The sequence below is a fragment of the Cryptomeria japonica genome, unplaced genomic scaffold (assembly GCF_030272615.1).
Source record: "Cryptomeria japonica unplaced genomic scaffold, Sugi_1.0 HiC_scaffold_197, whole genome shotgun sequence".
Lineage (NCBI taxonomy): Eukaryota > Viridiplantae > Streptophyta > Pinopsida > Cupressales > Cupressaceae > Cryptomeria > Cryptomeria japonica.
The window spans coordinates 120001-135000 of record NW_026729019.1 but is presented as its reverse complement, the minus strand read 5'-3'; the positions used below and the strand labels follow the sequence as shown (position 1 = coordinate 135000).

The window sequence follows — 15000 nt, the reverse complement described above, 5'->3', positions numbered from 1 at the left end:
AGAGATAGCAATCGAGGTGTGCGGTGGGAAGGGCCCAGCAGCCAGAATGCATGAAGCGACGGATGAAGCAGTGATGACAACCGGGCTGTGAGGAGAGGAGGGATGCAGCCAAGAAAGCAATCAGGGCTCGAGGCAAGGGATGCATCAAGGATAGCAATCATGTTGTGAGGCGAGATTCCAAAGGCTAAACGTGAGAGGCTGCAGGGTCGACTCAGAGAGGTCTATGCATGTGAGAGGCTGAAAGCAAGGTCGACTCGGAGCGGTCTATGCATCGGGCGCGCTTGGGGCGACTACCAGTGCCAACCCCTTATCCCGCGACGCGTCCGACAAAGAGAACGTTCCAAGGCGGCAGAGGAGGTTACCAGCCGAAGGATGCAGTAGCAATAACAGGTATAGTTCCGCGGCGGCCGAGAAGACTCACCGCATAGGAATCGGGATGCGAGGCGAGGGATGCGGCGGGAAGGCCCCGACGGCTAAACGGAAGAGGCTGCAGGGCCGCCTCGGAATGGTCCAAGCATCGGATGCGATTGGGACGACTACCAGTGCCAACCCCTTATCCCGCGATGCGTCCGATACACAGATAGTTCCAAGGCGGCCGAGGAGCCTCACCGCATATCAATCGGGGTGCGAGGCGAGGGATGGGGCGGGAAGGCCCCAACGGCTAGACGGAAGAGGCTTCAGGGCCACCTCGGAATGGTCCAAGCATCGGACGCACTTGGGGCGACTGCCAGTGCCAACCCCTTATCCCGCGATGCGTCCGATACACAGATGGTTCCAAGGCGGCCGAGGAGCCTCACCGCATAGCAATCGGGGGTGCGAGGCGAGGGATGGGGCGGGAAGGCCCCAACGGCTAGACGGAAGAGGCTTCAGGGCCGCCTAGGAATGGTCCAAGCATCGGACACGCTTGGGGCGACTACCAGTGACAGCCCCCTATCCCGCGATGCGTCCGATACGAAGATGGTTCCAAGGCGGCCGAGGAGCCTCACCGCATAGCAATCGGGGTGCGAGGTGGGGGATGCGGCGAGATGGCCCCAACGGCTAGACGGAAGAGGCCACAGGGCCGCGTCGGAATAGTCCAAGCATCGGACGCGCTTGGGGCGACTACCAGTGACAACCCCTTATCCCGCGATGCGTCCGATACGAAGATAGTTCCAAGGCGGCCGAGGAGCCTCACCGCATAGCAATCGGGGTGCGAGGTGGGGGATGCGGCGAGATGGCCCCAACGGCTAGACGGAAGAGGCTGCAGGGCCGCCTCGGAATAGTCCAAGCATCGGACGCGCTTGGGGCCACTACCAGTGACAACCCCTTATCCCGCGATGCGTCCGATACGAAGATAGTTCCAAGGCGGCCGAAGAGCCTCACCGCATAGCAATCGGGGTGCGAGGTGGGGGATGCGGCGAGATGGCCCCAACGGCTAGACGGAAGAGGCCACAGGGCCGCCTCGGAATAGTCCAAGCATCGGACGCGCTTGGGGCGACTACCAGTGACAACCCCTTATCCCGCGATGCGTCCGATACGAAGATAGTTCCCAGGCGGCCGAGGAGCCTCACCGCATAGCAATCGGGGTGCGAGGCGAGGGATGCGGCGAGATGGCCCCAAAGGCTAGACGGAAGAGGCTGCAGGGCTGCCTCGGAATAGTCCAAGCATCGGACGCGCTTGGGGCGACTACCACTGCCAACCCCTTATCCCGCGATGCGTCCGATACACAGATAGTTCCGAGGCGGCCGAGGAGGTGGGGGATGCAGCGAGATGGCCCCAACGGCTAGACGGAAGAGGCTGCAGGGCCGCCTCGGAATAGTCCAAGCATCGGACGCGCTTGGGGCGACTACCAGTGACAACCCCTTATCCCGCGATGCGTCCGATACACAGATAGTTCCGAGGCGGCCAAGGAGCCTCACCGCATAGCAATCGTGGTGCGAGGTGGGGGATGCGGCGAGATGGCCCCAACGGCTAGACGGAAGAGGCTGCAGGGCCGCCTCGGAATGGTCCAAGCATCGGATGCGCTTGGGGCGACTACCACTGCCAACCCCTTATCCCGCGATGCGTCCGATACACAGATAGTTCCAAGGCGGCCGAGGAGCCTCACAGCATAGCAATCAGGGTGCGAGGCGAGGGATGCGGCGAGAAAGCCCCAACGGCTAGAGGGAAGAGGCTTCAGGTCCGCCTCGGAATGGTCCAAGCATCGGACGCGCTTGGGGCGACTACCAGTGACAACCCCTTATCCCGCGACGCGTCCGATACACAGATAGTTCCAAGGCGGCCGAGGAGCCTCACCGCATAGCAATCGGGGTGCGAGGCGAGGGATGCGGCGAGAAGGACCCAACGGCTACACGGAAGAGGCTTCGGGGCCGCCTCGGAATGGTCCAAGCATCGGACGCGCTTGGGGCGACTACCAGTGACAACCCCTTATCCCGCGACGCGTCCGATACACAGATAGTTCCAAGGCGGCCGAGGAGCCTCACCGCATAGCAATCGGGGTGCGAGGCGAGGGATGCGGCGAGAAGGACCCAACGGCTAGACGGAAGAGGCTTCGGGGCCGCCTCGGAATGGTCCAAGCATCGGACGCGCTTGGGGCGACTACCAGTGACAACCCCTTATCCCGCGACGCGTCCGATACACAGATAGTTCCAAGGCGGCCGAGGAGCCTCACCGCATAGCAATCGGGGTGCGAGGCGAGGGATGCGGCGAGAAGGACCCAACGGCTAGACGGAAGAGGCTTCGGGTCCGCCTCGGAATGGTCCAAGCATCGGACGCGCTTGGGGCGACTACCAGTGACAACCCCTTATCCCGCGACGCGTCCGATACACAGATAGTTCCAAGGCGGCCGAGGAGCCTCACCGCATAGCAATCGGGGTGCGAGGCGAGGGATGCGGCGAGAAGGACCCAACGGCTAGACGGAAGAGGCTTCGGGTCCGCCTCGGAATGGTCCAAGCATCGGACGCGCTTGGGGCGACTACCAGTGACAACCCCTTATCCCGCGACGCGTCCGATACACAGATAGTTCCAAGGCGGCCGAGGAGCCTCACCGCATAGCAATCGGGGTGCGAGGCGAGGGATGCGGCGAGAAGGACCCAACGGCTAGACGGAAGAGGCTTCGGGTCCGCCTCGGAATGGTCCAAGCATCGGACGCGCTTGGGGCGACTACCAGTGACAACCCCTTATCCCGCGACGCGTCCGATACACAGATAGTTCCGAGGCGGCCGAGGAGCCTCACCGCATAGCAATCGGGGTGCGAGGCGAAGGATGCGGCGAGAAGGACCCAACGGCTAGACGGAAGAGGCTTCGGGTCCGCCTCGGAATGGTCCAAGCATCGGACGCGCTTGGGGCGACTACCAGTGACAACCCCTTATCCCGCGACGCGTCCGATACACAGATAGTTCCAAGGCGGCCGAGGAGCCTCACCGCATAGCAATCGGGGTGCGAGGCGAGGGATGCGGCGAGAAGGACCCAACGGCTAGACGGAAGAGGCTTCAGGGCCGCCTCGGAATGGTCCAAGCATCGAACGCGCTTGGGGCGACTACCAGTGACAACCCCTTATCCCGCGACGCGTCCGATACACAGATAGTTCCGAGGCGGCCGAGGAGCCTCACCGCATAGCAATCGGGGTGCGAGGCGAGGGATGCGGCGAGAAGGACCCAACGGCTAGACGGAAGAGGCTTCAGGGCCGCCTCGGAATGGTCCAAGCATCGGACGCGCTTGGGGCGACTACCAGTGACAACCCCTTATCCCGCGACGCGTCCGATACACAGATAGTTCCGAGGCGGCCGAGGAGCCTCACCGCATAGCAATCGGGGTGCGAGGCGAGGGATGCGGCGAGAAGGACCCAACGGCTAGACGGAAGAGGCTTCAGGGCCGCCTCGGAATGGTCCAAGCATCGGACGCGCTTGGGGCGACTACCAATGACAACCCCTTATCCCGCGACGCGTCCGATACACAGATAGTTCCGAGGCGGCCGAGGAGCCTCACCGCATAGCAATCGGGGTGCGAGGCGAGGGATGCGGCGAGAAGGACCCAACGGCTAGACGGAAGAGGCTTCAGGGCCGCCTCGGAATGGTCCAAGCATCGGACGCGCTTGGGGCGACTACCAGTGACAACCCCTTATCCCGCGACGCGTCCGATACACAGATAGTTCCGAGGCGGCCGAGGAGCCTCACCGCATAGCAATCGGGGTGCGAGGCGAGGGATGCGGCGAGAAGGACCCAACGGCTAGACGGAAGAGGCTTCAGGGCCGCCTCGGAATGGTCCAAGCATCGGACGCGCTTGGGGCGACTACCGTTGCCAACCCCTTATCCCGCGATGCGTCTGATACACAGATAGTTCCGAGGCGGCCGAGGAGCCTCACCGCATAGCAATCGGGTTGCGAGGCAGATTATTGGGAAGGGAACCCCCTGGGATGCGGCTCAAGCAGTGCCCAAAGGGACTGGAATGCGGAATCACATCGAGAGACCCAAATGCTATACGAGGGCTCAAATCGAATTATCGATTTGGCCACGACATGGACGCATCGGAACGACTACCTTTGCCGAACCACTCGCAATTGCATCCATACCGAAACCAATAGACATTTCCGTTAGAGCCCTCGCATAGCATTCGGGAATCTCGCATGCCCCTCTAAATCGACCAATGCTGGCGCTCAATGAAAATCCGAGCGCTACCACCGTTCGAGCGCCAGCATTGGTCGAGTTAGAGGGGCACGGGGGAGAATGCTCCAGTCAACACCTCCCCTATATAAGTTATTTGTCCGATTCTCGCACAACCGTAGTCTGCCTCGTCGAATCAAACAACGGTCCCAGATTCCGACTTCCGTTCCGTAGAGACCCAAAAGCTAGATGGAGGCTCGCAAGAAAGAGAGTCGGCGCATAGCAATCGGGTTTCTCGAACGTTTAGGGACCGAGCTCACTTGCGGATAGGGCAAAATCCGCCAAGCAACCCAAAAGCTAGACGGGGGCTCGAATCGAATCGCCTAGGCGGCCACAACAACGACGTGTTGGATCGACTACCAGTGCCAAACCATTCAGCAAGACTAGTCTGTGTCGAGGCCGGATAGAGATTCTCAGAGAGCGCCCGCATAGCATTTAGGAGACCTGCCGCGTCCCTCACACTCGACAAATGGTGGTGCACGTTTATAAATCCGAGCGATCCCAACCCTTTCAAGCACCAACATCGGTCGAGATAGAGGGGCACGGAGGGGGCTGCGTGAGACAACACAGTCCCCTATATAAGTTATTTGTCCGATTCTCACACATCCGAAGAATGGTCATCAAATCGGACAACAACCCAAACTTCCGACTTCCGTCCCAGAAAGCCCAAGAGCTATCTAAAACGTTCATGGCCGGAACTCGATCGCGGCTATACCAGTCCGCCAAGCAACCCAAAAGCTAGACTGGAGCTCTAGTCGAATCACCTCTGTGGCCATTGCAAGGACGTGTTGGAGCGACTACCATTGCCGAACCATTCCGCAGGTCGAGTCCATACCAAGGCCGCATAGAGATTCACGATGAGCTCCTGCATAGCAATCAGGAGACTTGCCGTGTCCATCACAATCGATAAATCCTGGTGCAAGATTTTTGCATCCGAGCGCTCCAACCAGTCGAGCACCAGCATCAATCGACATAAACGGGCACGGGGGGAGGATGCTCGAGAACACTACCTCCCCTATATAAGTTATTTGTCCGATTCTCAAGCAGCCGAAGTCTGGTCATCGAATCGGGTCAAAGACCACAACTTCCGACTTTACCCACAATGCAAGTCATCGAATCGAACATCGGCCCCCGAGTCGGACTCCATGCGTATGTCAGGTCATCGGACCCAAATTCCGCCTTCCTGCGCATGGCGGGCCATCAATATCAACTCGGTCATCGGACCCAAACTCCGCCTTTTTGCGTATGGCACGCCTTCAAATCGGTCATCGGACCCAAATTCCGCCTTCCTGTGCATGGCGGGCCATCAACATCAACTCGGTCATCGGACCCAAATTCCGCCTTTCTGCGCATGGCACGCCATCAACTCGGTCATCGGACCCAAATTCCGCCTTCCTGCGCATGGCAGGTCATCGGACACAAATTCAGACCTCGCCAATATGCCTACGTATCGAATCGGTCATCGGACCCAACTTCCGACTTCATCCATACTGTAGGGTCTTTGAGGTTGGCGCGGTGCGCTCAACCCAGGGAGTCGACCCATCGAAGCATACACCTCCCCTATATAAGCTATTTGTCCGATTCCCACACCTGTGTAGTTTGCACCTCTGACCAGGACATCGACCCCAACTTCCGAACTCGACTGCAACGACGGCACCAGCGCCTTGGTGCGCACCTTGTGACGCACAGTCCCAACATTCGCCTTCCTGCACATGGCAGGTCATCGGACCCAAATTCCGACCTCGCGAGTATGCCTACATATCGAATCGGTCATCGGACCCAACTTCCGACTTCATCCATACCGTAGGGTCTTTGAGGTTGGCGCGGTGCGCTCAACCCGGGGAGTCGACCCAACGAAGCATACACCTCCCCTATATAAGCTATTTGTCCGATTCCCACACCTGTGTAGTTTGCACCTCCGATCAAGACATCGACCCCAACTTCCGAACTCGCCTCCAACGACCGAACCAGCGCCTTGGTGCGCACCTTGCAACGCACAGTGCCAACATTCGCCTTCCTGCACGTGGCAGGTCATCGGACCCAAATTCCGACCTCGCGAGTATGCCTACATATCGAATCGGTCATCGGACCCAACTTCCGACTTCATCCATACCGTAGGGTCTTTGAGGTTGGCGCGGTGCGCTCAACCCGGGGAGTCGACCCAACGAAGCATACACCTCCCCTATATAAGCTATTTGTCCGATTCCCACACCTGTGTAGCTTGCACCTCCGATCAGGACATCGACCCCAACTTCCGAACTCGACTAAAAAGACCGCACCAGCGCCTTGGTGTGCACCTTGCAACGCACAGTGTCAACATTCGCCTTCCTGCACATGGCAGGTCATCGGACCCAAATTCCGACCTCATGAGCATACCTACTAATCGAATCGGTCATCGGACCCAACTTCCGACTTCATCCATACCGTAGGGTCTTTGAGGTTGGCGCGGTGCGCTCAACCTGGGGAGTCGACCCATCGAAGCATACACCTCCCCTATATAAGCTATTTGTCCGATTCCGACACCTGTGTAGTTTGCACCTCCGCTCAGGACATCGACCCCAACTTCCGAACTCGCCTGCAACGACCGAACCAGCGCCTTGGTGCGCACCAAAAGTGCGCACTTTTGGAGGGCACTTTTCTGCGCTCCAAAGGTGCGCACTTTTGGAGGGCACTTTTTGGAGGGCACTTTTCTGCGCTCCAAAGGTGCGCACTTTTGGAGGGCACTTTTTGGAGGGCACTTTTCTGCGCTCCAAAGGTGCGCACTTTTGGAGGGCACTTTTTGGAGGGCACTTTTCTGCGCTCCAAAGGTGCGCACTTTTGGAGGGCACTTTTTGGAGGGCACTTTTCTGCGCTCCAAAGGTGCGCACTTTTGGAGGGCACTTTTTGGAGGGCACTTTTCTGCGCTCCAAAGGTGCGCACTTTTGGAGGGCACTTTTTGGAGGGCACTTTTCTGCGCTCCAAAGGTGCGCACTTTTGGAGGGCACTTTTTGGAGGGCACTTTTCTGCGCTCCAAAGGTGCGCACTTTTGGAGGGCACTTTTTGGAGGGCACTTTTCTGCGCTCCAAAGGTGCGCACTTTTGGAGGGCACTTTTGTGCACTCCAAAGGTGCGCACTTTTGGAGGGCACTTTTCCTGTGCTCCAAAGGTGCACACCTAGGTGAGCACCTTCGACCACACCTTGTAGCACACCAAACTCTGACTTTCGACTTCATCCGCAATGCAGGGTCTTTGAGGTTGGCGCAATGCGCACAACCAGGGGAGTCGACCCATCAAACCCAACACCTCCCCTATATAAGCTATTTGTCTGATTCTCATACATGCGTAGCCTGCAGGAGCAATTAGGACATCGACCCCAACTTTCGGCTTCTAAACGAAAACAAGGTCTTTGAGGTTGGTGTAATGCGAACAACTAGGGGAGTCAACCCATCAAACCCAACACCTCCCCTATATAAGCTATTTGTCTGATTCTCATACATGTGTAGTCTACAGGAGCAATTAGGACATCGACCCCAACTTTTGACTTCTTAACGAAAACAAGGTCTTTGAGGTTGACGTAATGCGCACAACCAGGGGAGTCGACCCATCAAACCCAACACCTCCCCTATATAAGCTATTTGTCCGATTCTCATACATGTGTAGCCTGCAGGAGCCATTAGGACATTGACCCCAACTTTTGACTTCTTAACGAAAACAAGGTCTTTGAGGTTGGCGTAATGCGCACAACCAAGGGAGTTGACCCATCAAACCCAACACCTCCCCTATATAAGCTATTTGTCTGATTCTCATACATGTGTAGCCTGCAACAACGATTAGGACATCCACCCCAACTTCTGAATTCGTCTGCGTTGACCGCACCAAAGGTGCACGCCTTGGTGCTCACCAAAATCCGACTTCCGACTTCTTCTGCTATGCGGGGTCTTTGAGGTTGGCGCAGTGCGCACAACCAGGGGAGTCAACCCACCGAATGCAACACCTCCCCTATATAAGCTATTTGTCTGATTCTCATACATGCGTAGACTGCAGCAATGATTAGGACATCCACCCCAACTTTTGACTTCTTAAACAAGACAGGGTCTTTGAAGTTGGTGCAGTGCACACAACCAGGGGAGTCGACCCATCAAACGCAACACCTCCCCTATATAAAGCTATTTGTCCGATTCTCATACGTGTAGTCTGCAGCAGCGATTAGGACATCGACCCCAACTTCCGAATTCGTTTGCATTGACCGCACCAAAGGTGCACGCCTTGGTGTGCACCCTGGAGTGCACTTTGGTGCTCACCTCGGTGCACACTTTGGTGTGCACCTTGGTGTGCACCAAAGGTGCGCACCTTGGAGCGCACCAAAGGTGTACACTTTGGAGCGCACCACATAGGGTCTTTGAGAGGTTGGCGCAGTGCGCACACCAAGGTGGGTGTTGAGGTGCGTGCCGAGGTGGGTGGGTGCTAGGGTGCGCTCCATGGTGGGTGCCAGGGTGGGTGCGTGCTAGGGTGGATTCCAAAGAGGGTCATAGGGTGGGTGCCAAGGTGGGTTGGTGATATAGTGGGTTCAAAGGTGGGTACTAGGGTGGGTTCCAAGGTGGGTCACAAGTTGGGTGCCAGGATGCGTGGGTGTTAGGTTGGGTGCCAAGGTGGGCTCCTGCGTGGGTGGGTGCTAGGGTGGGTTTCAAGGTGGACGCGAGGGCGGGTGCCAAGGTGGGTAACAAGTTGGGTGTTAGGATGGGTGAGTGCTAGAGTGGGTGCCAAGGTGGGTGGGTGCTAAGGTGGATGCCAAGGTGGTTCACAGGGTGGGTGGGTTCTAGGGTGAGTTCCAAGGTGGGTCACAGGTTCAGTGCTAGGGTGGGTGTCAAGGCGGGTGTCGAGGTGCCTGGGTGCTAGGGTGTGGATGCCAATGTGGGTCATAGGGTGGGTACTAGGGTGGGCTGCAATGTGGGTGCCAAGGTGGGTAACATGCTCGGTGGGTTCTAAATTGGGTGCCAGGGTGGGTGTGCACCCACCTTGCCCGAGGTGGGTGCCAAGGTGCCAGTGTGGGTGGGTGCTAAGGTGGATGCCAAGGTGGGTGAGAAGGTGGGTGATAGGTTGAGTGGTAGGATGGGTGGGTGCCAAGATGGGTCACAGGGTGGGTGCAAGGGTGGGTAGGTGCTAGGGTTGGTGTCAGGGTGGGTGGGTGCTAGGTTGGGTTCCAAGGTGGGTGCGAGGGTGAGTGTCAAGGTGGGTCACAGGTTAGGTGCTAGGATGGGTGAGTGCTAGGGTGCAAAGGTGCCAGGGTGGGTGCTAGGATGGGTCGATGCTAGGGTGAGTGGCAAGGTGGGTCCACAAGTGTCAAGGTGGGTGCCGAGGTGGGTGCCAAGTCGGCGACTGCTATGGTGGATGCCAAGGTGGGTCACGGGGTGGGTGCCAAGTTGCTAGGTTGGGTTCCAAGGTGGGTGCCAACGTGGGTGCTAGGGTGCGTGGGTTAAAGGGTGTGTCACAACGTGGGTGCCAGGATGGGTGCGCACCCACACTGGCCAAGACGGGTGCGGGTGCAAGGTTGGGTTCCAAGCCCGGTCACAGGCTGGGTGCTAGGATGGGTGGGTGCCAAGGTGGGCACCAGGGTGGGTGCACCCACCCTGGCCAAGGTGGGTCACGGGGTGGGTCCTAGGGTGGGTAACGGGGTGGGTACTAAGGTGCGTGCCAAGGTGGGTCATAGGGTGGGTGCCAAGGTGGGCACCAGGGTGGGTGTGCACCAACCCTAGCCAGGGTAGGTCACGGGGTGGTTGTCGGGGTGGGCGTCAAGGAGCCAAGGTGGGTGGCAAGTAGCCAAGTTGCGTGCCAAGGTGGGTGTCGGGGTGGGTGCCAAGGATCCAAGGTGGGTGCCAAGGAACCAAGGTGGGTGTCTGGGTGGGTGCCGAGGTGGGAGCCAGGGTGGGTCCCAAGGTGAGTGCAAAGGTGGGTGCCAGGGTCAAGGTGAGTGCCAATGTGGGTTCCAAGGTGCCAGGGTCAGGGTGAGTGCCAATGTGGGTTCAAAGGTGCTAAGTTGGGTGCGAGGTTGGGTGCGAGGGTGGGTGGGTGCCAAGGTGTGCTAGGTGGAAGCCCGGGTGGGTCGGCATCCCATGGGTGTCGAGTTGGGTGCCTGATGGGTGCTTCTTGTCAAGTTTTAGTCGTCGGGACTCATTTCGAGCCTTAGAGGTCGTTTCTTGTCCGGTTGCCCTGTCTTCGACCTGGGAACCCAATTTTGGTCCTCGGGTCCCATTTTTTTTTGTCTCGCATCCCACTTTTGGCCTGTGGCCTTTTCGGGGTCGATTCTCGTTTTGGGCATCAGAGCATGTTTCTTCTCCTAAAACCCAATATTTGTTTATTAAGTCTCGGAACACATTTTTGTTCTCGTGGACCCATCATGGGTCTTGGAACGCATTTGTGGTCCTTGGGTCCCATTTTGCATCCCGAAACTTGTGTTTTGGTGCTTGATCCCTATTTTGGGTGCCCACCTTGCACCAAGTGCGCACCCGGGGCAAACCGAGCGCCTTGGTGCACCGGGGCAAGATCGAGCGTGCACCCGAGGCGCCCCGAACATGCACCAAGGTGCACTCGGCCCACATGTGAGCGCAGGTCGTTGCGCCCGAGGTGGTGTGTGGGCACCGCGTTGCAGACGGGACACTGCACGCACACGACGCCCCCTCCAGGTGCACGCACGTAGGCCGGGCCGGGTGCACACCCGACGCCCTAGCAAGGTGCGCGCACCCGGGCAGGGCTCACACTTGGCGAACGAGGCGCACTTCGCGAGGGAGGGTGTGCACCTCGACGGGGGTGGGTGGCCGGGGTGGATTCGCACGTGGGTCGCGGTTTGCTAAGTACACACTGCGACAAGCTCATAACGGGTGCGATCATACCAGCATTAGTGCACCGGATCCCATCAGAACTCCGCAGTTAAGCGCGCTTGGGCCGGAGTAGTACTGGGATGGGTGACCTCCCGGGAAGTCCCGGTGTTGCACCCTTTTTTAGTTTTTCGCCGGGCGTCGCAATGCTATTTGAATAAACCTTTTGCCCGTTTGCGTTCTCGTCGGGGCCGGGCCGGGCCGGGGTGCGCTGCCCGCACTACCGCGCGCGCGGGGGCGACACCGAGCGCGCACCCGAGGCACCCCGAGCACACAGGCCACGGTGCAACCCGGGCGTTGTGCGCGCACCCCGGTGCGCCCGAGGTGCTGCGCGCGCACCCAGGTGAAATCGGTGTGCACCTCGGCCAGTGCGCGCTCGGTCGAGTCGCGCACGTTGGCCAAGGTGCACGGTGATGTTTCTTACTCTAAGGTTCCGCACCAGACGCCCGGGACAGGTGAGCGAAGCTGGGCGGGGCCGGGTGCGCGGCCGGGGCAGGTGCACGCAGCTGGAGAGAGCTTTGGAGCACACTTCGGAGCGCACCAATGATGCGCTCCATTCAAAAGTTTCCTGAAAAGGCAAAAAAAGTTGAGATTATAGAATTTCCCACTTGAGAGATTGTAAAAAAAAAAAATTTAAAATGAAGGAAACGCGGGTGCCAAGGTGTGCGCAGCCCAGCCAAGGTGTGCGCACCAAGGCGCCCACCCTGGCGAAGGTGCACGCAAGGTGCGCACCCGAGGCAAACCGGACAATTAACCCAACTTTCGACTTCGCGCGCACCTTGGAGCGCACTTCGGAGCGCTCCTTGGTGCGCACCAATCTTGGGCACCTCGGAGTGCACCATGGCGCCCACCAAGGTGCGCACCCGGGGCAAACCGAGCTCCGACTTCGTGCGCACCTTGGAGCGCACGAAAGGTGCGCACCATGGCGCCCACCAAGGTGCGCAGCCCAGCCAAGGCGTGCGCATCAAGGTGCGCACCCTGGCGAAGGTGCGCACCTGGGGCAAACCGAGCTCCGACTTCGTGCGCACCTTGGAGCGCACAAAAGGTGCGCAACCCAGCCAAGGTGTGCGCACCCCGGTCAAACCGAGCTCCGAATCGTGCGCACCAGAGGTGCACGCCATCGTGCGCACCTTGGAGCACACTTCGGAGCCCTCCTTGGTGCGCGCTGATGTTGCGCACCTCGGAGCGCACCCGGGGAAAACAATGCAATTAACCCGACTTTCGACTTCGTGGGCACCTCGGAGCGCTCTCGGGTTCGCACCTCGGAGCACACCGAGGTGCGCACCTTTGATGCGCTGCCTTCACCAATTTCCAGAAAAGGCAAGAAAACATTGAGAAGGTGTGCGCACCGAGGTGCCCACCCTGGCGAAGGTGCACGCGAGGTGCGCACCCGGGGCAAACCGGGCTCCGACTTCGTGCACGCCGCACCTTGGAGCACACTTCGGAGCGCTCCTTGGTGCGCACCAGGGCGCGCAACCCAGCCGAGGTGCCCACCCCGGCGAAGGTGCACGCGAGGTGCGCACCCGGGGCAAACCGGGCTCCGACTTCGTGCACGCCATGGTGCCCACCGCGGCGAAGGTGCACGCGAGGTGCGCACCCGGGGCAAACCGGGCTCCGACTTCGTGCACGCCGCACCTTGGAGCACACTTCGGAGCGCTCCTTGGTGCGCACCATGGTGCCCACCAGGGCGCGCAACCCCGCCGAAGGTGCACGCGAGGTGCGCACCCGGGGCAAACCGGGCTCCGACTTCGTGCACGCCGCACCTTGGAGCACACTTCGGAGCGCTCCTTGGTGCGCACCATGGTGCCCACCAGGGCGCGCAACCCCGCCGAAGGTGCACGCGAGGTGCGCACCCGGGGCAAACCGGGCTCCGACTTCGTGCACGCCATGGTGCGCACCGCGGCGAAGGTGCGCACCCGGGGCAAACCGGGCTCCGACTTCGTGCACGCCGCACCTTGGAGCACACTTCGGAGCGCTCCTTGGTGCGCACCAGGGCGCGCAACCCAGCCGAGGTGCCCACCCCGGCGAAGGTGCACGCGAGGTGCGTACCCGGGGCAAACCGGGCTCCGACTTCGTGCACGCCGCACCTTGGAGCACACTTCGGAGCGCTCCTTGGTGCGCACCATGGTGCCCACCAGGCCGCGCAACCCAGCCAAGGTGTGCGCACCAAGGTGCACGCGAGGTGCGCACCCGGGGCAAACCGGGGTCCGACTTCGTGCACGCCGCACCTTGGAGCACACATCGGGGCGCTCCCGGGTTCGCACCGGCGTTGCGCACCGTGGTGGGCACCTCGGAGCACACCAAGGTGGGCAGCGAGGTGCGCACCTTTGATGCGATGCCTTCACTAATTTCCATAAAAGGCAAAAAAAAAACGAGATTTTAAAATTTCCGTTTTGAAAGATAGTGAGAAAAAGGGAATGCTGGTGCCATCTTGAGCCCGCCCTGGTGCGCAGCCCAGCCAAGGTGTGCGCACCAAGGTGCCCACCCTGGCGAAGGTGCGCGCCCGGGCAATTAACCCAACTTCCAACTTCGCGCGCGCCAGGGTGGGAGCGCACCCAACAACCGGGCCTGGGAAGAGCCAATGCGAGAAACCCCACCAAACGCTCTGACAAAAAAAGAGGGGGCGCTCCAGTAACCCCGCTTCGGAGCGCACCCTGGGCAAACCCAGCCAAGGTGCCCACCCCGGCCAAGGTGCAGGCGAGGTGCGCACCCGGGGCAAACCGGGCTCCGACAACGTGCACGCCGCACCTTGGAGCACACTTCGTAGCGCTCCCGGGTGCGCACCTCAGAGCACACCAAGGTGGGCAGCGAGGTGCGCACCTTTGATGCGCTGCCTTCACTAATTTCCAGAAAAGGCAAAAAAAAAAGGAGATTTTAAAATTTCCGTTTTGAAAGATAGTGAAAAAAACGGAACGCGCGTGCCATCTTGAGCCCGCCCTGGTGCGCAGCCCAGGTAAGGTGCCCACCCTGGCAAAGGTGCGCACCCGGGCAATTAACCCTACTTCCGACTTCGTGCGCGCCAGGGTGGCAACCGGGCCTCGGAAGAGCCAATGCGAGAAACCCCACCAAACGCTCCGACAAAAAAAGAGGCGGCGCTCCAATAACCCCGCTTCGGAGCGCAGCCGGGGCAAACCCAGCCAAGGTGCCCACCCCGACGAAGGTGCACGCGAGGTGCGCACCCGGGGCAAACCGGGCTCCGACAACGTGCACGCAGCACCTTGGAGCACACTTCGAAGCACTCCCGGGTGCCCACCGGCGTTGCGCACCGTGGTGGGCAGCGAGGTGCGCACCTTTGATGCGCTGCCTTCACTAATTTCCAGAAAAAGGCAAAAAAAAATGAGATTTTAAAATTTCCGTTTTGAAAGATAGTGAAAAAAAAGGAACGCGGGTGCCATCTTGAGCCCGCCCTGGTGCGCAGCCCAGGCAAGGCATGCGCACCAAGGTGCCCACCCGAGGTGCACACCCGGGGCAAACCGGGCTCCGACTTCGTGCAGGCCGCACCTTGGAGCA

The 15000-nt window shown here is 59.8% G+C and overlaps 1 non-coding gene across 1 annotated transcript; it reads left to right on the top strand.

The window, feature by feature from the left end:
• The first annotated feature begins 11491 nt into the window (after positions 1-11491).
• On the top strand, positions 11492-11610 carry LOC131868176 (5S ribosomal RNA). The gene has a single exon (XR_009366667.1). It is a non-coding gene; the product is annotated as a 5S ribosomal RNA (ribosomal RNA).
• Positions 11611-15000: the final 3390 nt, after the last annotated feature.